General features: G+C 57.7%; 1 long non-coding RNA gene across 1 annotated transcript; it reads right to left on the minus strand.

Moving 5' to 3' along the window:
- Window positions 1–4,916: 4,916 nt before the first annotated feature.
- LOC139002311 (uncharacterized) lies at window positions 4,917–22,036 on the minus strand. The gene is made up of 3 exons (XR_011470143.1): window positions 21,957–22,036; window positions 19,387–19,500; window positions 4,917–5,131 (listed from the first exon to the last, which is right to left on the minus strand). It is a non-coding gene; the product is annotated as an uncharacterized lncRNA (long non-coding RNA).
- Between the last annotated feature and the right edge of the window lie 264 nt (window positions 22,037–22,300).

Consider the following 22,300-nt stretch of genomic DNA (forward strand, 5'->3'; position numbering starts at 1 on the left):
GCTCAGGGAGGCCAGGAGGCCTCCCACCAACCACCAGCCCCAACCTGCCAGCCCCCAGCGTGAGTCACCTGGAACCCTGCACCCGGTTCACCCTGGGTGACATGCCCAGGGACAACCTCCTGACGCCTCAGAGCCAGGAGCACCAGCCCAGGGGCTGTGCGGACGGACGGGGAAGGGGACCACAGGTGGTGTAAGGGGGCAGCTTTGTCCGCAGCAGGAGAGAACTAGTGGACCACTAATGGGTGAGGTCTCCCCACCCCCGGGCTCAGCCCTCGCAGGTACGTTTAGTGGGAGGTTGCGTGGCGTCTGCCCAAAAAGATGTGCCGAAACCCCAGCCCCTATGACCCCGGTGAATGTGAGCTCCTAGGGCACAGAGCCTGGCAGATGTAACCATGCGGGGGGTGACCCATGGCGGACGGAGCAGATGTAACCACGCGGGGGTGACCCATGGTGGACGGAGCAGATGTAACCATGCTGGGGGTGACCCATGGCGGGCGGGGCAGATGTAACCACGTGGGGGGTGACCCATGGCGGACAGGGCAGATGTAACCACGTGGGGGTGACCCATGGCGGACAGGGCAGATGTAACCACGTGGGGGTGACCCATGGCGGACGGGGCAGATGTAACCATGCTGGGGGTGACCCATGGCGGACGGGGCAGATGTAACCACGTGGGGGTGACCCATGGCGGACAGGGCAGATGTAACCACGTGGGGGTGACCCATGGCGGACAGGGCAGATGTAACCACGTGGGGGTGACCCATGGCGGACGGGGCAGATGTAACCACGTGGGGGTGACCCATGGCGGACGGAGCAGATGTAATCATGCGGGGGGTGACCCATGGCGGACGGAGCAGATGTAACCACGCGGGGGTGACCCATGGCGGGCAGGGCAGATGTAACCACGTGGGGGTGACCCATGGCGGACGGGGCAGATGTAACCACGCGGGGGTGACCCATGGCGGACGGGGCAGATGTAACCACGCGGGGGTGACCCATGGCGGACGGGGCAGATGTAACCACGCGGGGGTGACCCATGGCGGACGGGGCAGATGTAACCATGCTGGGAGTGACCCATGGCGGGCGGGGCAGATGTAACCACGTGGGGGTGACCCATGGCGGGCAGGGCAGATGTAACCACGTGGGGGTGACCAATGGCAGCAGCAAGCAGGGGCCGAGGAGCTGTGTCTATTCCTTCTCCCTTTTGTTTTAATATAAACGCCTTTACATTTATTGCTCTGACTTCTCTGATTAATCAGCCTGTTCTTCTCAGCCCGCTTGAACTGCTCACAGGCCCAGACACCCCACTGGACGTGCATAAAACGAACGCCCCATCTTTCCCCAGATCCTCTCCTGGGAGGGTCCTGAACTTCCACAGGCCAGACCTGGAGCCCCAGGCATGGCAGACACCCTCTGAGGACATGCCTTGGGCCCTTCCTGTGTTTCTCCCCAAGGACCCACTTTATCCACAGACACTTCTTCCCACCCAGGACAGTTCCTAGTTCCCCCTCCCCCCCTTCCTCTTGCTTTACCCCGGCCCCAAGGTCTCACCTGAACATTCTCATGCTGACCCCTCACCTAGCGCCGCCGCCTCCATCTCCCACAGTGGCCAGGGAGCACCCCCCATGGTCTCATTGAATAACTCCCCAGGCCTCTCAATCGGGTATCGTCCGCCGTCTGCCCCATGTATGCGGCATGTTGGAGAGGGCAGTTCCGTGTGCTCACCACCCCTACCCACCCTCACGCATGGAATGCCAGGTGAAATGGTGGGGCAGGGCCCAAACATGGCTGTTGGACTCCTACATCTACCATCTTCCATCGCACCTCAATGGGAGGATTCTTTTTCTTCCAGGCAGTCAGGGGAGGCTTCCTGGAAGAAGTGACATGCAAATCAGGCTTTGAAGGATGAACTTACTTTATTTTTTATATGTTTTTATTGATTTCAGAGAGGAAGGGAGAGGGAGAGATAGAAACATCAATGATGAGAGAGAATCATTGATTGGCTGTCTCCTGCACGCCCCCTACTGGTGATGGAACCTGCAACCCTGCATGTGCCCTTGATCAGAATCAAACCCGGGACCCCTCAGTCTGCAGGCCAATGCTCCAGCCACTGAGTCGAACCGGCTAGGGCAGACGAACTTATTTTGCCAAACCGCAAAGTGTAAGGAAGCCCTCTTGAAGAGCACCCATACATTCTTCAGCCAACTATTGCCGGGGGGCAGGGGGGAGAAACGAAGAGAGGGGGGCAAGTAGGCCCAGCTGGACCTCGGTGCCCAGGCGGAGTTTGGGACTGTCCCTAGCAGTGGGAGTCATCAGAGATGACTAAGAGAGGACGTGACCTGCATTTGGTCCAGTGTGGGCTGTGGGCCAGGGTTCTGGGGACCCAGGGCCCTGAAAATGGCAGCTGTGACATTTCTGAGCAGAACTGATGGAACCATGTGTGGCCGGGGGCAGCAGGTGCTGGTGACCTGGGATTCAGGTGTGATGAGTGGGCCCGCCTGCTGATTTTTAGCTCTGCATTTATTGCAAAGTGAGCATGTTCCTTGAAGAAAAATTAGAAATACTGACAATTGGGAAGTAAAAGAGGTGTAGGAGAAAGAGAGAGAAATGAAACCCTGACTCCCACCGCCCCCCCCCCGGCCTGCTTGGAGGGTGCAGGGGTGGGGGAGGGTGGCGGGGGGTGTGGGGGAGGGTGGCGGGGGGTGTGGGGCGCCCCTGACCTCTTTCTGCGGGCTCTCTGAGCCATCCACGCACGTGTTCTGTGCCATGTCTTGTCCTGGTCCCTCACCCGCGGACGGGCTGTGAGTCTGTGTGGAGAGTCAGACAGGCTCGGCCTCCACGCGGGGCTCTGGGGAAGGGGCGGGCAGGCCGACCTCCAGCGGTGACTCTGGGAGGCCCACTGGCCTGCACTTGGTCCTGAGAGACGCGCCCTGTCCTGCCAGACAGCCCGTGGGCCCCGGCTGAAGGGGGGTCTTCCTGGGCCCCGGCTGGAGAACAAAGTCCCTTGTGTGCCCTTCTGGGGCCGAGGCCCCGCGGAGGACAGAGCCCCTTTCAACACCAGCCCAGCCCTTCCAAGTTCAAGGCCAGCGTGGCCTCCTGGCTCCTGGGGGCAGCTGGCGTGGTGACCACAACAGAGTCGCTCAAAAATAGCCCGAAAGGACAGCCATGACCGGTGGCCATCTTAGGGGATGGTCTCCGCTTTATCTAATCTCAGCTCTGCCTCCAGCTACCCACCCTCCATCCTCTGCCCCTCCACTCTCACCTCCTCCTCCCTCTACCTATACCAGTCACTCTATCAGCAGTCCCTGGGGTGAAAGTCTCCCAAATCTTCCCAGAGTCTGACTGCCCCACTCCCACACCCACACCCATCCCCACCGCCCAGGTCCAGGCCCCCAGGACCTCTCCCCTGAGCCAGTCTCCCCCACCAGCCTCATGCTCACCCCTCCCCTGCTCTCCTGTTTCCCCACCGGGCAGCCCCGTGAGCCTTCATTTAGAGCCATTAAGGCAGAGAACCGGTTAAGGCAGGGACATCTCAGCTCTGTTCAAAGCCCACACGGTCCCCTCCCTTCAGTGGGAACCGCCAGGATCTGTGCCTTTCCTGTCCAGTGTGAGCTGTGACCCAAAGTAAGGCTGCTCCCCACTCATCCATCCAGTGCCTGTCCCCCCCTCATGTCACCTTCTCTGGGAGTCCCCGCATAGGAAGGTGTCCGACTCCACGCTCTCCCCTGCCAGTACTCCCTGTCACCTGGACGGTCTGACCCCTGCATGCGAGCTCCCTGCTCCCTGCCTCTCTGCCCACTGGGCAAGGTCGGCCTGCAGGAGGTCAGAGCTCAGTGGTGGTGGTGAAGCAATGAGCCAAGTGCAGTAAGAGCAGGTCTGGAGGGAGCCCGCAGCCCGGGCATGTGCCCTGACTGGGAATCGAACTGTGACCTCCTGGTTCCTAGGTCGACGCTCAACCACTGAGCCGTGCCAGCCGGGCCCAAGAGTCACCATTACTGGGGAGCCGGCACTGGACGTGTCAAAGGTTCTGATTGGAAGGGGACTTCAGCAGAAGGTGAGTAAAGGGGTGGGGGGCCTGTATCGGATGAGTGGAGGGTAGGAGGGCAGGGAGGCCCTGGCAAGGATGGAGGAAGCAAACCCTGGGAGCCTCAATGCCCCGGAGACTGGCCGGATGGGGTGGGAGACATGCAGGCCCCGCACCAGGGCCCAACGCGTGGTCAGGGAAAGAATGAGTGGATATTCCTACAAAGAGCAGGTGAGAAGGCACCGCAGCCCAGGGACCCAGCCAATGCAGCCTCCAGGGAATGAAGCGAGGGCAGCGGAGATGCGGAAACAGAGGTGACTGAATACTCCTGAGGGTCCCCGGCCCTGCTGCCTGGCCAAGCCACCCGGGGCCCTGTCAGAACCCCCTCAGCTGGCTTGGGGTTCCTCCAGGGCAGTAGCTCAGGACCTCGGCTTGCAGGTGACCTCCCTGACATGGGGGCTAGTCTGGCAGATGCTGGGGGACTGCCCATCCTGTGTCTTCCCTCTGGTCATCCAGAAAGAAGTGGACATTGCCAGGCCAGCCTCTAGCCTCTCCCGACGCTGTCCCGGCCGCTGCTGGTATCTGGGCTGGGCACTGCCACCTGCAGGACTGCAGACCGGATGCTGCCACCTGGAGCTGCAGCTGTGGGTTTCCTGAGATGCAGGCTGCGGCCTGTTCGCTCCATTAGACACAACATGCAGGAATGTGCAGTAGCTGGAAGGGCATCTCAAAGGCCAAGACCTTTGGAGCATTATTTATTGAGCTGAGGGGTTTGACAGGGAAGGCCCAGGGCAGGAGGGCGAGTCACGCAGGAGGAGGGGCTGCCAGAATCCCCAGACCCTGTGGGTCAGCCAGGCCAGTCAGGTGAGGGAAGTCAGTGTTTGCAGTCGCATCAAAGATGGCACCATGGCGTTCACTCACTCGTGAGGGTTTGCAGATCCCTCTGCTGCCGGCCTCTGGCCTCTGGCCTCTGACCTGGCCCTGGGGAGGCGTCAGGAGCGAGGCAGACACGGTCCCCATCACACCTGCACTGGTTCCACGGGGAGCGAACAATGAGTGGCACTTCGTAAGGAGGTGATGCCTGTCGTGTGTTCAAGGTGGCAGGTGCTGTAGAAAAGACAATTGCAGATAGGGGGTCAGAGTGTGAGGGACCCATTAGGTCAGGATGGGCCCTGTCCAGAGGGTAACAGCTGAGCAGAAGGGAGCCAAGTAGGCACCTAGAGGGAGAGCATCCCAGCAGAGGTACCGCCGGGCGAAGGCGGGAGGATGGCCATTGAAGGAGCAGCGAGGGAGGCAGGCTGGGTGAGCAGAGAGGGAGGGGGAGTGGGAGGTGGGTCAGCTATGCAGGTGGGACATAAATGAGGACAGAGAGGGCAGGACCCCAGGGAGCTCGGGGGAAAGTCCAGGTGTGCTGGAGGGTTCCAGGTGTTCCTGAGTCACCATTCACTGGGGACCCGGCACTGGTGCTGGTTGAAAGGGGACTTCAGCAGAAGGTGAGCGAGGACGGGCCTGTAGAAGCGGGCTGGGCAGGCAGGTGCCCAGCTGAGTCTTGGAGGGCAGAGCCTTGCCGGAAAGAGGAGCAAGTGCTGCCTGGTCCAGAGGCCGCGTTCTGATGGCTCCTGGGATGCACGGTGATCAGCCAGGCACCACAGGGCTCAGCCTAAAATTGGGGGCCGGTGCTTTTCATAGTGACAAAGCGGGGGACAACTCTTCCTTGTCACCAACTGTGTCCTGGGGACTTCCTAGCAATTCCTGCCTGAGTCCTTGTGAAAACACTTGGGAGGCACCTAGGGAGGTGGTTGACTCTCCCTTCGTAGAGGGTAAGGTCTGGTCTGGCCAAGCCATACGCCTGGGCAGCGAGCACAGCCTGCTGCCCCTCGGCCACCGAAGGACCCTGCGGGGTGACATGGGACGGCTGGCGTGGAGCTGCTTACACAGCTCCGTGAGAGTTGACCATAAGGGTTGACCATAGCCTGCTCGGCCATTCATTTACTCGCTCCTCACCCAGCGCCATCAGGGCGTCCTCAGGTTCCAGGTCCAATGCCAGGGGCCAGGGGTCCAACTATAAACCCCCTCAGGGAAGACGATTAAAATCTGCTCCCGATTTCACTGCTAATTCTCCTGATTCCTGGTGAAAAGAACCAAAAGGATGGGGCGGCTGGGTACAGGTGCGTGTCCTCCTGGGGACACATCTGGATGGAGCCGGGTCCACCCGGTGCCTGGACCGCTGGGGGAGGAGGAGGCCTAGCCCGTCAGTCTCAGGAAACGCCTCGTTGAGCTCACCCATTGTCTCCGCTTTGGATGACTTGGAACAGCGTTATTTGATTTTTTTTTTTTGGAACCGCTAAAATGCTTGTATTATTTGGGCCCAACCCAGGTGTTCCGGTAAAAGGCTCTAAAAATAAGCCAAATCACTGGCTCCCACGGCCCCGCCTCTCAACGCCGTGACTCAGCCTGGACCAGGCGCTTTATCATATAAGGATGTGGAAGGCCAGCCCGCAGATCTGCTCCCCATGTCCCCCCAAAGCCAAGAGGTCGGTTACGTCGTTGAATCTCAGGAGAACAGCATGGGAGACAGGAGAGAGTCTGGACCCCAGGATGAGGCGGGCTGAGGGCAGGGGCCTCTGCAGCCTGGGGCCGTTGCAGGCCGGTGGCAGGGCAGACCGGGGTTCCGTGGCACCGTGCTGCTGGACAGAGCCTTATAAGGAGCTCCCTGCGCCTCTGTACCAGCTCCCAGAATAGCCTCCGGCTTGGCCTGAGCAGGGCACCAGGGCCACCAGGGCAGCCAGGGCCGCCAGGGCAGCCGGGCCAGAGGCTGGCCAGGCCCACTGGGACCGGCTTCCTTCCTCCCGGGGCCTTCAGGAAAGGGGAGAAGGGGAGGCATTGGCCTCTCGCAGGTGCAGTCCGAGGCTATTGTCTTTTCATGGCTTCATAGCTCATTTGTTTGTTTGTTTTTAAAAATTATTTTTATTGATTTCAGAGAGGAAGGGAGAGGAAGAGAGAGCTAGAAACATCAATGATGAGAGTCATTGATCAGCTGCCTCCTGCACGCCCCCTACTGGGGATTGGGCCTGCTTCCCGGGCATGCGCCTCATCTGGATGGAATCATGACCTCCTTCATAGGCCGATGCTCAACCACTGAGTCACGGCGGCCAGGCATCGCTCATTGCTTTTTATGGGTAAATAATATTTCATTGTCTAGACCAGTGGTCCTCAACCTTGGCTGCACATTAGAATCACCTGGGAATCTTTTTAAAATCCTGATTTCTGGGCCTCATCCTCCGGAAATTCTGTTTCTTTGTTATGGATTGGGGCCACAACATTAGTAACAACGAAACAATTTCCGGAGGATGAGACCCAGAAATCGGGATTTTAAAAGGATTCCCAGGTGATACTAACGTGCAGCCAAGGTTGAGAACCACTGGTCTAGATGGACCAGTTTATTTACTCCCTCACCTACTGAAGGACATCGTGGTTGCTTCCAAGTTGGGCAATTGTGAATAAAGCTGCTGGGTCCACCCATGTGCAGGCGCTTGAGTGGACATGATTTTCAACTCCTTTGGGCAAATACCAAGGAGTGTGATTGCTGGAGAAGACAGATGGGGCAAATGTGGGTTTACAGTTGTTCGTTTGGAAAACAATACAATAATTACTACCCAATAATACAAGGATAAACTCCATGTTTTGCGTCCTCACCACTGTAAGCCTGCTTTTGCCGCACCCTGTATGGTAAGAGTATTTTCATTTTGCAAGAAGCCACTGAACTGTGTCCCACAGGGGCTGCACCGTGAGCACGCCACCAGCAGCGCGAGCTCCTGTTGCTCCCGTCCTCGCCAGCACGCGGTGATGTCTGTGTTCTGGATTGTGGCCATTCTGATAGGTGTGCGGTGGCTTCTCATTGTTGTTTTTATTTGCATTTCTCTGGAGCATTTTTTAAATGTGCTTATTTGTCATCAGTATATCTTCTTTGGTGTCTGATAAGGTCCTCGGTCCATGTTTTAAATTGTCCATTTTCTCATTGTTGAGTTTTAAGCGTTCTCGTATATTTTGGACAACGGTCCTTTATCAGACACATGTCCTGCCCATCTTCTCTCCCGGTTGGCGGCTTGTCTTCTCATTCTCTTGACAGCGCCTTTTGCAGAGAAGTCTTAAATGTCGGTGAAATTGAACGAAGCCCCGTTTATCAGTTCCTTCAGGGAGCATCTCCATATCCAAGACTGCGTAGGTTTCCTCCCGTGTTATCTTCCTGAAGTTCCATCGTTTTGCCTTTTACGCTTGCGTCTGTGATCCATTTCGAGTTCATTTCTGTGACCGTTGTAAGGTCTGTGTCTACATTTTTTTTTGTCCCACCGTGTGTGGAAGAGACCGTTTTTGCTCCATCGAGTAGCCTTTGCTCCTTGGTCAGAGGTCAGCCACTGCCAGTGTCTGGGCCTGTTCCTGGCTCTCTGTTCTGTTCCGCTGGCCTCCTTGTCTGTTCTGCCGCCAGCACCACGGGGCCTGGATCGCTGTGGCTTTAGGGTAAGTCGGCATCAGGCAGTGCCAGCCTCCAACGTCGTTCTCCATCACCGCCGTGGCAGAACCTCGGTTATCTTCCAGAACTGTCCTGGCTCTTCTTCTACACGGACTGCTTCCTAGCGTCCAGTTCCATCAGAAATCTGTGGGGATTTGGCTAAGGCTGCTTCTGACATGTGTGTCAATGTGGGGGGAACAGACATCTTCACATTTGTGTGATAGGATGTGTATCTGAGACCCCACTGTCCTGACCTCCCCTCCAATGAAGGAAACAGCACACGGAGGGGGTCATGCAGAGCCGTCTTTGGCGGGGGGGGGGGGGGGGGGGGGGGGGCTCGGGGCTCGTGCTCTGTGCTCACAGGGCCATTCCACATTCTCCCCCGCTTTGGCTGTTCTGCCTCTGTCTCTGAGCCGACCCGTGTTTCTATGGGCGACAGAGCAGCTGATCGACATCTATTTATTTTGGCCGAAAGGGTTTTTCGGGAAATGAGAAGTGGATGATGTTGTTTAGTCTTCCGTCTCCCTGCTGGCTCTGGGAAAGGCTGGGGTGCCCGGCCACGAATCGGGAGTTGGGGGGCTGCTGGGAAGGGTGCTCCCAGCATGTGGGGACCACCATCTGGACTCAGGGCTGGTCTTTCTCCTCCAGTCTCTTAGCCAGCGCCCCCCACCCCCCCGCCAGCCGGCAGCACTGGGAGTCCTGTGCCCTCTCCCAGCCTGGGATGCCCTCGCCACTCCCTCCCATCTGTGGGCACCCTGACTGTGCTGCACCTGCAGGCGTGTGGAGGTGTGTGTGAGTGCCAGCATGTGTGCAGGGGTGGCTGTGTGTGAGCACGTGTGCATGTATGTGTGCATAAGCACTGGTGCATGTGTGTTCCTGGAGTAACTCCGTCACCCAGGCCAGTGCTGGGCATGGGAGGCCAGTCCCGTCTCTAAGGAGGGGCGGCCCCTCCAGTCCGTGCCCAGGGCCGACGTCACTGGTGGCCGGGACATGATGTGGGGCAGGCGGCCCTACAGGTGGGAAGTGGCTGGTTTCCCTGGAGCAGCCGTTTGGCCTCAGCCAGGTCGTTGCCCCACATCGGGACCCATTTTCTCCCAGCGTCAGGGCAAGCAGGTGTGGGTGTGGTGCGGCCCGGGCAGGGACTCAGTGAGCCCGGGGTCTGCAGCCCGGGTTTACAGTGCTCTGGGACGGTCCTTCCTGGTCCTGGGTCTGTGAGGAGGCAGGCGTCACAGGTCGGTCCTGTCGCCCGGCACCAGGCTCCCAATCCCCGGCCCTCCTCCAGCGCTGGCCCCACCACAGCGGAGCGGTGGCTATGGCTGCGGCTGCTCACGCGTGGCGGTTTTAATTTTCTGCTCAGTGCACAGAGGATTAAACGTCCAGCGAAAACAGATATTTCTGGAACTTTCAAGTCATGACTCATTATCTGCAATTAATTTTCTTGCAAAAGAGTCAGGTGAGTCTCTCTCTGGGCAGCCTGATTGTGCCCAGGCCTGCCCCCTTCCTTTGGGGAACGTGAACAAGGGGCCCTGCGTTTCTGAGGGGTCCACCAATGTCCCAAGGTGGCCGAGACGAAGGACCACAGACTGGGGGCTTGATCAACAGAAACGTATTCCCCCAGAGTTCAGGGGCTGAAAGCCCTGAATCAGGGTGTCTCAGGTCCGTGCTCCCTCCGAGGACCCAGGGGAGGCGCCTCCCTGACACTCAGTTCCTGGAGTGCATATGCACATGTGCACACATACATGCACACAGGCTCACACACAGCCACACCTGCACACATGCTGGCACTCACACACCTCCACACGCCTGCAGGTGCAGCACAGTCAGTGTGCCCACAGATGGAGGGAGTGGCGAGGGCATCCCAGGCAGAGAGAGAAGGCACAGGACTCCCTGGGTGCTGCTGGCTGAGGGGGAGCTGCATTCCTGGGCTGGTGGCCACGCCGCTCATTCTCTGTGTTTGTGGTCACATGGCCCCGCCCTGTGTGTCTGTCCTCTCTTCTCTCTCTACGCGTTAAGGGCCCACCCAGCTAATCTGGATGGTCTCCTCTCCAGGAGTCTTAACCAGATCCACAGATGCCCTTTCCTTATTAGGCCACATTCATGGGTTCCACGGACTGAACATGGATACGGTGTGTGTGTGTGCGTGTGTGTGTGTGCGCACCTGTATCCATGTGGCCTTGATGCCGGTAGGTCACAAGCCCCTCCTGCAGAGGGGAAGGAGAGGCCTGGCCAAGGCCACCTGAGGGAGGGGTCTCGGCTGGAAACCAGATCTCGGCCTCTCTGCCCACTAGGCTTCTCTCTTGGCCCCCTGGCCGCAGAGCAGTGGCCGGTGTATCTGCAGATGACAGCAGCCCAGTCAGCGTCCCGAGGGCCACCCACCAGCCTGCCTGCAGAGAGGCTGCCCCAAAAGGCTCAGGTCCCCAGGGCCCTTGCACGCCATGTGACACCCACTCCACATTTTGGACTCCAAGGACATGTTGCAATTCTGCAGTGTTTACAAGAGCCTCTTTCCGCTCCCCGGCACTGTAAACACGCGGGCCAGCTCCGGCCGCATAACTGCGGTTTGGGTGGACAGTTCCAACAATGCGCTCCAGGCCCGTGGTTGTCCTCGAGGGCGCCAGGATCAGCACGGAGAGGAGCACAGCCCTTCACCGAGCTCCGCCTCTCAGCCTCCTCCGGGGGGCGGTGGGATGGTCCTTCCTGGCCCTGGGTAGTGAGCAGCAGGAAGGGATGGGGACATCAAGCCCCTGATTCCACTGAGAGTGCAGCTCAGCTGGGGCTGGTGGGGTCCAACGTGTGCTTGTGAGTGTGCAGATGTGTGTGTGCCAGTGTCCTTAGGGAATAGATGGTGCACCCCTCACCACTGTATAGAAGGTGTTTCTGCTCTGTGTGCATGCAGGCATGTGTGTGCTGCTGTGTACATGCAGCATGTGTTCTTGTGTGTGTTCCTGCTGTGTGTGTGCATGTGTTCCTGCTGTGGGTGTGTGCATGTGTTCCTGCTGTGGGTGTGTGCATGTGTTCCTGCTGTGTGTGTGCATGTGTTCCTGCTGTGTGTGTTTATGCATGTGTTCCTGCTATGTATGTGCATGTGTTCCTGCTGTGTGGGTGCATGTGTTCCTGCTGTGTGTGCATGTGTTCCTGCTGTGTGTGTGTGCATGTGTTCCTGCTGTGTGTGTGTGCATGTGTTCCTGCAGTGTGTGGGCACATGTGTTCCTGCTGTGTGGGTGCATGCAAGCATGTATGAACTTGTGCCCCCGCTTTGGGACTCACCCCCTCTGGAGCACGGGGGGCGGTGGCAGTGGCAGACTCCACTTGTAGCAGGAGGAGCACAGAGCCATGTCCTCACTGGCCCTGCCCGCCATGAGGCCATAAGGGGGCCCCCACACAGATCCCCACTGGTCTGCATTTCCTCACCTTTCATTTCCAACTCAGAGCCAGGGACTCAGCCCCAGCCACAGCTAATTTAAATTATCCATTTCCACTTGTCCTAGCAGCTCCGAGCAACCATCAGAATTACCATATATTTATGACTATCTTGGCCTGGGAATTTTCTGCTGGGAAGAAAGTGGCCCCTGACTGCCGCCAGTGTCCTGGGCTCCCCTGCAGGTCCAGGGACAGGGCTCGGCCTGAGGCCTGACGAGGCCTCAGACACTGATGTGACAAGGGGGGAGAACTCTCATCCCCGGGCAGCCAGGCGGCCAGACGCCTGTCCATTCAGCCTCGCTGCTCGGCTGCAGCTGCCCCAGCGCACAAAGGGGCCTTGTTCACACCCACCATGTGCTCCCAGCCTCGCTCCAGACCCCTCTCTGGACATGATTAGGTGTGGGAACTATTTCCCCTGGGGCTGCCTTTGACCTTTGCCATTCATCTCAGAGGAGGCATCTGGACTGAAGGGGCCTCCCCCACCTCCCCCAGCTGGCTCCCTACAGCGGGATCGGGAGCAGGCGGCCCTGACGCCCCTGCTAGCCCAGCAGGTTGTGGGTCGGCCTTCCTTCCACGTCAGAACGTCAGAACGGGCAGGGCTGGTCTGGGGGGGGGGGGGGGGGGGGGGGGTGAGAGAGAAGGAGGAAGAGGGAGCCTCCAGCCTCCCCTCCTCTGTTGCTGAGCCTGACCATGGGCTGCCCCAGGACCAGCAGAACTTGCCCCCTTGAACCCAGGGATGGTGTAGAGTGAGGCCCCATCTTCCACATGAGGGTGTCTAGTTAGAAGACACCCGCCCTCCTTCCCACACAAGCTTATGGGAGAAGGGGGTGTTGCTGAGTAACTGGCAAATGTTTGGGGACTAAAGGCAGCCCAGTGTCTGGTGGTCTCCCTGGCAGAGGTGGGAAGTCCGTACATCAAAGAGGGGCCTGAATGTACTGAGGGTTGGGTGTGGAGCATAGCAGGGGTGGGGGGTGGGGAGGAGAGCGGGGGAGGAGTAAGGTCATGAAATGCTTGAAAACATTGGTGCATATTGAAGAGACACAAAACCAGCCAGAAGGGCTCCCGCTGCACAAATTTGAGCATCAACATAAACTAAATAAGGGCATAAACTGGGACTGTGTGAGGCTCTATTGATATAAATGTGATAAATGGGGAAAAGAGAGAGCTCTTCCTCACATAGAATTCCAACCGAATAGAAGTCATTATGTACTTGTCAGCCATCACAGTGACCGTTAACTGAGGCAATGAGACCCCAGGAAATGCTAGTGAAAGGGGAGCAGAACCCCATAAAATGTGTACAAACTGCAACTAGCGCTAACATTCCAGGGGAGACCGCTGCACACCCTCCTTCATCAGACAGCCAAGGTCAGCTCCTCCAGGGGTGGACTCGGGGACGGGCCATGTCCGATGAGTGGCAGTTCCCGGTCAGGGCATCTGGGACTAGTCAGACAAACCCAAACTGGGGACATTTCACTCTTTGATGTCCCAGTCATGACAGGAAAGACTGAGGAATGTTCCAGGCTGCAGGGGGATATGGCGACACGGCGACGGGTGACATGTGACCCTAGATTGCATATCTTGCTGTCAAGGACATTATCGGACAATTGACAAAACTCGAATAGGCCCCTGGCTGATGCATATGTGGGTATTCTCTGTGCTCTTTACTCTTGCAACTTTTCAATGTTTGGAAATGGTTTGAAATAAAAAGTAAATTTTAAAAAAAGCAATTCCTCATGTGGCTGGTTTTCACTCTCGCCTCGCAGCTGCTGTCACCTGGAGGTGCTGGCTGGCAGCTGCCTGTCGTCAGGGCCCCCAGGGAGACGGGGCTGGAACTCCACCCCAGGCCTCTGCCGACCTGGCACAGACCCTGAGCTTGGGACCCTAGATCTATGGGTGGCTGGTGGGAGGCCAGCACCCGCTGCTCTCACCCAGGTCCCATCTGAGGGGTGGGCAGAGCATGGGAAACTGAGTCAGCCCCACCATGAGCCTCTTCTGCGCCCTTCCTTCCACTCAGGAAAGCCCACGTGAGCACCCACCTGGGGTCCTATTCCCCCCAGACTCTGGGTGCTGCTGGGTTTTAGCCCTGACATCGTGCCCTGCACTAGAGGCCGCCCTGCCCACCAGGGCTGGGTTCTGGCTCCCAGGTCCACATCCTAAAGGCCAGGTGGATGCATGGGCCACAGTCCACAGGCCACCTGCCACTGGCCTTCGTCACACAGCTGAGCTGAGCCAGATGATGGAGGAGGGCCCAGGGTCACTGGTACCCCAATCCCCTGGACCCAGGGGCTCATGGGCTGTGTGTGGGGTGGCCTCAGATCTCCAGGAGAGCCCCTAACCCACTTCACTAGGTTCCTGTTTCCCTGGTGGTCAGATTCTTCCAAGGCACTTCTTTAAAATATCTATAATAATAAAAGGGTAATATGCTAATTAAACTGGACGTCTTCTGGACATCCTTCCTGACGAAGCCGGGGCCAGAGGGAAGCCGGTGCTGGCAGCCAGGGGAAAGGAAGGCCTACTCTTGCACGAATTTTTGTGCATCAGGCCTCTAGTGTGTGTGTGTGTGTGTGTGTGTGTGTGTGTACTGAATGATTTCAGAGAAAGGAAGGGAGAGGGAGAAAGATAAGAACATTAATGATGAGAATCTCGATCAGCTGCCTCCTGTATGCCCCCTACTGGGTATCAAGCCCAAAACCCGGGCATGTGCCCTGACCGGGAATTGAACCATGATCTTGGTTTGATTGGTCGACACTCAACCATTGAGCCACATGGCTAGGCAAGGCAAGGCACTTCTTAAAAATCCACACTCCCAGAGCCCTGATCCAGAATCTCTGGGGGATGGGCAGGAGGCTAGGTGGGCCCCACCTGGGGAGGTGGGACCCGAGTGGTTAGCGCCTCCTCCTCCTCTCTTGGGAAGTCCTGGTCGTACTTGTCTGTCACATCAGCTGTGACAGGGCCCAAGCCCACTCACTCACTCCCTGAGTCACAGCCCCCCATACCCCCAGCAGAGGCTGGCCTTGGCCTAAGCTCTGCTCACCTTCTGCCTCCTGGAAGTGGCACATCTCCTGTCCTGGGCCCCCTCTGGGCGTGGCGCTACGGCCACCCCGCCCACAAGAGGCGCTGCCCTCGGAGTCCCAAGCTGTGGGTCTGTGCCAGGAAAGGCCCCAAGGGACATTCACAGGGTGCCTGTGACCAGCACCACGGGCCCTTCTGATTTCTGTAATCCAGGTGGTGGTTCTGCTCATCTCATTCTGTCCTTATTTCAGCAAATAGTGGCCGAGCACCTTTTGGGAAAGGGCAGTCGTGGGGCCCGTCCCAGCACAGCAGGCTGGCCTGCCCCTCCCGGGGGGCCTGCTCCTGAGCCGCGAGCAGCCTGGGGCGCAGTACCCGGCCTCACAGACAGCCCGGCCTCCCCGGCTGCTGGCCAAGACCAGGGACAGAAGGAAAAGCCATTCATTCAGCCTCTGGACTCCACACAGACGCTAACGGGTTCCCCACACGCGGGGCCCTGGAGGCTGCAGCTGGCTCTGTCACAGGCCCTGTCAGAGCGACAGATAACGATGATAACTGTCTCCCTTCAGAGGCCGGAGGGGCCGGTCCCGGCTCCGGGGTGTGAGGCCAGTGTTTGGGGACAGTCCCTGGGGCCACATTATGGCACCCGGGCGAGGCTGGGGGACAGCTCCCCTGCCAGCCTGCCGAGGGCCGGCCACTTCCTCTGCGTGGGAGGGTGGCGGTTTCCAAGATTACTTTTGGGATAAAACCACCTACAAATGCTTCCAGCTCCCCCGTCCGCCCCCCTCTTCTGGCTGTTGGGAAGGTGAGCTTCAAAACTGCAGCTTCTCCACCGAAATATTTAACTGCTAAGCGCAGCAGCGCTGCTGGGACTCATTACAAAACCATTCATTTGACTTCATGTCAACACCCACACTCCCACCCCTCCCGGCCCATCCGTCTTACTTGCATCACCCTCTGCCCCTTCCCAGTCCGACCCTTCTCCACAGGAAACGCCAGCGGCCAGAGCAGGCCCCCCGACAGCCCAGTGACAGCCCTGAGGCAGGACTCGAAGTGCCGGGCACACGCTGGGTTGACGGTGCCAGCCCTGCTCTGCTGCGCTGTCCGTAGTGTGGGCCCGAGCTGCCTGGCCACTCGGGGTCACGGGCCTGAGGCTGGTCAGAGGAGCCTGGTTCATCGGGGAGAGCCAGTATCACGGCCCCGGGGCACTTGGCTGACACCGTGACCCAGAACGGCAGGCAGCACGGGCAGCACCCGCGGCGATCGGGTCCGGGCTGCGCTAGGCTGCTCGGCACCGCAGGGTCCCAAGAAGAGTGCCCTGAGGCTGTCCTGGCCTCGGCAGCTTTGTCCCAGGAGGGTCACAGGCAAACGGGGGTCAGGGAGGGGGTCAGGCTGCCCTCCCACCAACCACAGCCTGGGCTCCCGCTGCCACAGGCCCTGTACCTGTGTTCATGGTCACTGGTGGGGTAGTGACCACCTGGGCCAGGCCACGTGCACCTGAAGGTCAGCACTGTCCGGCCTCCACTGTCAGCTGCCTTTGGGCATCCTCAGGAAACCAGACCAGGCCTGACCGGGGGCCCTGACTTCCAGGCCGGCTCCTGACAGGACCCAGAGGAAGACATTCCAATTGGCCAGCCAGACTTGGGTGCAGTGTCTGCCAGGAGGACACTGAGGTCTGCGAGTGGGTGTAGCGACAGCGACGCCAGGAAGAGCAGGCAGGTGCTGGCAGGGAGGCAGGCACGGTGGGCGGGAGGCCGGGGCCGAGGCAGCATCTCCTAATCTCCTTTGGGTGCCGTGACCCGGGGAGATGCCCCGCCCAGGCTGCTGTGCAGTGGGAAGAAGACACGCTCTGGGCAGCACCCGGCCTGGGGGAAGCGGCCCACGTGCGACCCCCGCCCGGCCCCTCCTGCAGGAGAGCGAGAGGGTCCCTGGGAGGCAGGTCCCACAGGTCCTGCTGGGTGGACACTCAGGCCAGGCTATTCCTTCCCCCGTTTTCAACAAAATCTATGGGGGACTTAGCATGTGACACAAGAGGGTGGCCACAGGAAAGAGACCGATGTGAGGGGACAAAGACACCCCCACCCTAAAAGCAAACCCAGTGCAGGGGCCAAGGGAACTGTGGCATGTGGGTGGGTGAAGTCACAGGATTTCCCAGGTTTGAAATGTGGAGGTGGCCACTGGCCTGGGCCAGGGCAGCAGGGGTGGCTGGTAGGACAGGAGGGACAGCACAGAGTGGGCAGCACAGGGCTCCGCCCTGCCACACACCCCCCCCCCCCCCCCGGCCCCTTCAGGTGGCACCTTGTGTCGATTACTTTGGTTTAGGCTGCAAAGTACTTCAGGGTGCACTTGTGCTGGGGGATGAACCAGTAGGGGAGGGTCAGTTGATGAGGGACTGGTGGAGGGGTTGGGACCTGGGGCAGGTATGGGTGCGGGTGAGGCCTGGGACAGGGCTCAGTGTCCTTGACAGCTATTCTGAGATTTCCCCAGAGCCGGGGGCTCCCTGAGAAGGAAGCAAGGCGATGAGGATGAGGATGAGGATGAATTTGGGCCGAGGACAGGGGGTTGCCTGCATGAGGAACAGATGGAGGGGGCCTCAGGGGACACCATCCTGGGACAGGGGCCGGTTAGACGCCTGGGCGGGCGGGGGTGGGGGGTTGAATTCAGGGCCAGAGGAGGTTCCCAGGACTCTGACCATCCCTCAGCCACCAGCCCAGCGCCTGCTGGCTTTCAAAGGAATGCTTCTGATGTTCTCATGACCTGGGCTTTCCCAGTTCCGTGAGATTAAGATAGAAAGCTGCGGTTTGCAGTAAGCTGTCCAGTTACAAGACGGACATTCCATCCTGCATTTTGACGGGACGATTCTCACAGGCCTCCAGGGGCTCGGATGAACTGCTGCTCTGGGAAATCTCTCCCAGACCTGGACCGTCCCTCCGGGACCCGCCGGGGGATGGGTGGTGATGGTGGAGGCATCAACGCTGGGCCCACACTTCCCAGGGGCCCAGGGCCCAGCTCTCTGCCTCCGGAAACTTCTTGCATCAGAAAACATGCTGCTTGCCCAGGGGACACTGGGCTGGGGTCAGGGCTAGAAGTGCCTGATTATTTCACCAATTTTTTTGTATCTATAAAACCAGTGATTTCTGATGCCCACCTAATTCTAGCATCTCCGCCACCCGTCATCAATGGCAGCACCATACGTATGACTCCAGGGCTTCCCTGGTGCCTCCGGCTCTGTGCCAACCCAACTTTCTAGAAGTGTGTTCTGCCAACTTACGTGGCTGCCCCCATGAGCAGTGAGTGCCCACATGTGGAGAGCAGAAAGAGAGGCGAAGAGAGAGAGCGTGCTGGAGAGAGAGAGAGATAGAGAGAGAGAGAGAGAGGAGATGGGTGAGAGGAAAGGAGGTAGGGGTGAGGTGAGGAGAAGATGACTAACAACAGAGACACTGAGGGCCAGGGAGCATCAGAGGGGCCCTGGTTCACTTGTCTCCCCCTCTGAACTCCAGCCCATTCTGCTCTTAGCTCGAGCTCCTGGGAGTTCAGTTCTGTCCTTGTGGCCCAAGGGTCCCCACCAACATATGGGGGTGCCCACCTCCAAGGGGCCACGGAGGCCTGAAGAGCCACCGCATGTGGGCAGCCGCCCTTGGTCCCTGGGCAGGCCTTCAGCACATGCTGGCTTTCATCATTGTGCTTCAATATTCGATGATTGGCACCGATTCCATTTGATTGTGAAATCACTCACCGTCCCACGTTCTCAGTGATGCTCTGGGCTCTGGTTCTAAGCCCCTTTGGAGAGACTGGCCCAGAGGTGACTCCCTGGTCTGAAGGTTCGCATGCAGAGCCCGGCCCGCCTTCTCCAGCTCCGACTCTGCTCCAGCGGCTTTGCCAGTAGGGTGTTCTCTCTCCCACAGAAAAGGGACCAACACGCACAGTCTGCAAACCTGCGTCAGCCCTGCACGCTGACCACAGCTGAGCCCACGCTCACATCGCTCTCACCCTCCGAGACGTTGTTTGCAGCAGGGCTCGTAGCACGTTAATGTCACCCCTTAGCTAGGTGTCTCCCAGATTCTGAACTGGGATTGGCAGATGCCACACGGTCATTCGTCTCTTCTGATATGACCCTTTCTCAGCACATATCCCAGTGGTGGGATACACACTCACACACACACTCACACACACACACACACACACACTGATGAGGACATGCGGTTTATAACAGGGACATAATTACCCTAAATAAATGCACTGACAAACAGAACCCAATGCATCGGGGGCAAGCAAAGCTCATCTCAGGAATGCAAGGATGAATCAACAATATAAAATCTGTGGGTACAGTTCGCTACATTAAGACATTAAAGAGAGGAAAATCCCTGATCATCTCGAAAGACAGTCAGTCCCCCCAAAAGCACCTGTAACATATAATACTTACTACTGAGTTTGAAGCACACCCACCAGACCTTCAGGAAGCTCAGAATGGTAGGAAAATTCCTTAGCCTCCAACGAGCATTGCACTTCATACATTAGAAGAGGGGTCAGCAAACTTCTGCAAAGGGTCAGATAGCAAATATTTTAGTTTTTCCGGCCATATGGTCTCTGTCCCAACTACTTAACACTGATGCCACAGTATGAAAGCAGCCAATCAGAAAACATGTAAACGAACAGGCCTGGCTGCCTGCCAATAAAACTTTATTTACAAAGAGAGACCACTGTGGGCAGGGTTTGGCTCCCAGCCATGGTTTGCTGACCCCTGCATTAGAGCCATTCACATTATAGTCAGAAACAAGAGAAAGATGCTTGATTTTATATTTGAATCCTAGAGCATGTAATAATACAAGGAAATATATGTGAAGTACAAATACTGTAAAGGCAGAGGTAAAAATACAATTATTTGCATAATTATATGACTATTTGTCTAGGAAATCTAAAATAATCAACTGGCACACCATTCGAATTAAAAGCGGCCAATTCTAGGGTCAACACACAAATATAATAGCACTTATTAAAGCAGCAATATCTTATATAATAAAAGCCTAATATGCTAAGTGTCTGGCCAACCGGTTGGCCGTTCAACCAATCAAAGCGTGATATGCTAATGATATGCTAAGGCCGCTCAACGGCTTGCTATCACGTGCACTGACAACCAGGGAGCAGACAGTTGACCAGTAGGTTAGCTTGCTGCTGGGGTCTGGCCGATTGGGACTGAACAAGACAGGCTGGACATGCCCTGGAGCTTTTTTGTGGTCCCTCCCCAGCTGGCCAACCTCCCACATCCCTCCCCGGCCCCGATTGTGCACCGGTAGGGTCCCTTGGCCTGGCCTGCACCTTATCACAATCTGGGACCCCTCAGGGGATGTCAGAGAGCCAGTTTCAGCCCGATCCTGCTGGCCAGCCGAGGGACCCCACTGGTGCACGAATTTGTGCACTGGGCCTCTAGTATAATGTTTCATAAGCAAAAGTGCCCGATTCATGACAGCAGTAAACCCCAGAAATAAATGAAGAAATAAATGACTGTGACATAAAACTAGAAAACTTTGCTGAAGTTTAAATAAGTCCAGATACAGACCCACCTGGGAGCCAGACCAGATCACATCGACGTTAGCTTCCCAAGTGTGCCCACAGACTCAGTGCAATCCTGATAAAATTCCCAACAGGACTGGCTACAGGCAATGGATTCTAAACTTTATATGAAGAAGAAAGTGTGCAAGCTCAGCTGAGAAATGCTTTTAAAAGGACGTGGAGAAGGGACTTGCTGTAAAGCCATCATAACCAATGCACCGCTGTTGCGCAGAAATTGACAAAGAGGTGTGAGGGTCAGGACTGGGACACCGGAGACGGCACCATATATTTGAGGGAACTTAATTTATGATGAGAGTAGCAACTCCTGTACCCTTTTCAATAAATGATGATGTGACAACTGGCTGTGCATTTGAAAAAGAACACATTCCACCCACCAACACACACTCTCCCTTCCACGCAGCGGCAGCTCCTCTCCCAGGCAGCTCCTCTCCCAGCCCGAGTCAGGCAGGCTGCTCCCCACTCAGAGGCGAGGACAGAGCCCCCAGCCACGCCTGCTAGGGGAGCTGCAACTCAGCTACAATGTATTTGGCTGTGGAGAATCTGGATAAAGGACCCTCCACCCCTTTCTGGGTCCTCATGGGCTGGATCTAAACGTACCCCCTCTACGCCCCCCGGAGGTCCATCCTCTGCAGTTTTGGAGACTCCTCTGGAAGAATTTGCATTCCTGGCCAGATACAGACCCCAGAGCAGGAGGGCAGGGGTCGTGTGGAGCCGTTACCCGCCTGAGGTCTCCTTTTGAATCAGCCCCGGTCCCTGAACATCATTCCAAGAAGGGACATCCCCCGCCCCCACCCCATCTGTTTGTGGTTCTGTTGATGCTATCATCTGAGAGGGCTGAGCTGAGTCCTTGAAACCGGCTCTCCAAACATAAACAAACAGCCTGTTTAATGAAACAAAGTGCGCACTCTTTGACATTTTCGCGTTGATCTCAGATTCTCAGCCCATCCTCCTCTCCTCCCTGCCCGCCCCAGCCCCCATCCCCACCTCAAGCGTTGTGACTGCTCATCAGGTCTCCCTAAGGATGGATGCCCTCTCCCTCTCCTCCTCTGCCGCCCTCTCCCCCCACCCCAGGGTCACCTCCAGGTCGACTGGAAGGTGTTGGTGAATGTGGCTGCAACCTAGAGAGAGCTGAGCAGCAGGAGCAATGGGCTCCCCTGGGAACAAGGTCTGCTCCCCTCGCTGAAGAGGACCCCCCCAACACACACACCTCCAGCTCTGCAGGTGTTTGTCCTAAGACACAGCCGTCCCTACTGTGGAATCCCAGCTTCCAGAAGAATCTCTGTGTCTCTTCAGAGACTCCTGGGCTCTCCCACCCCAAGGCTGGGGTCCGGATGCCCAGCATGGGAACTTCTGAGACCGGTGGGGATAGATGAGACCCCAGAGCCCATCACCAGCTTTAACTGGGGTGGCCCCATAACTCACCGACCGCAGCTGCCTGGACCCCAGGCCAAATGGGTGAGGGTCCCGCTGCTCCTCTTTGGGGGAACTGGGCCAGGATGGGGAGAAGTAGACGGAGTTCCCAGGGCAGGAAAGACACAGGCCCAGGTCTGAGACCCCCGGCTCCCTTGGCTAGTCTGGGGGTTCCTCCTTCTTCCCCAGCCCAGGGCCTCGGGAAGGGCTCTTCTGCCCTCTCGTGGCCACGTGGCTGCTGCAAGCGTTTCTGCACACCCAGTTATTACCAGTAAACCTCAGCCATCAGACTGGGGTGCAGAAGGAAGCTAGTTCCAGTTATTTGTATCAAGGTTTCTTTTTTCTCCTAACGAAAG

The sequence above is a fragment of the Myotis yumanensis genome, unplaced genomic scaffold (genome assembly GCF_028538775.1).
Source record: "Myotis yumanensis isolate MYYU_CA2020_CCGP unplaced genomic scaffold, mMyoYum1.0.hap1 SCAF_2, whole genome shotgun sequence".
Classification (NCBI taxonomy): Eukaryota; Metazoa; Chordata; class Mammalia; order Chiroptera; family Vespertilionidae; genus Myotis; species Myotis yumanensis.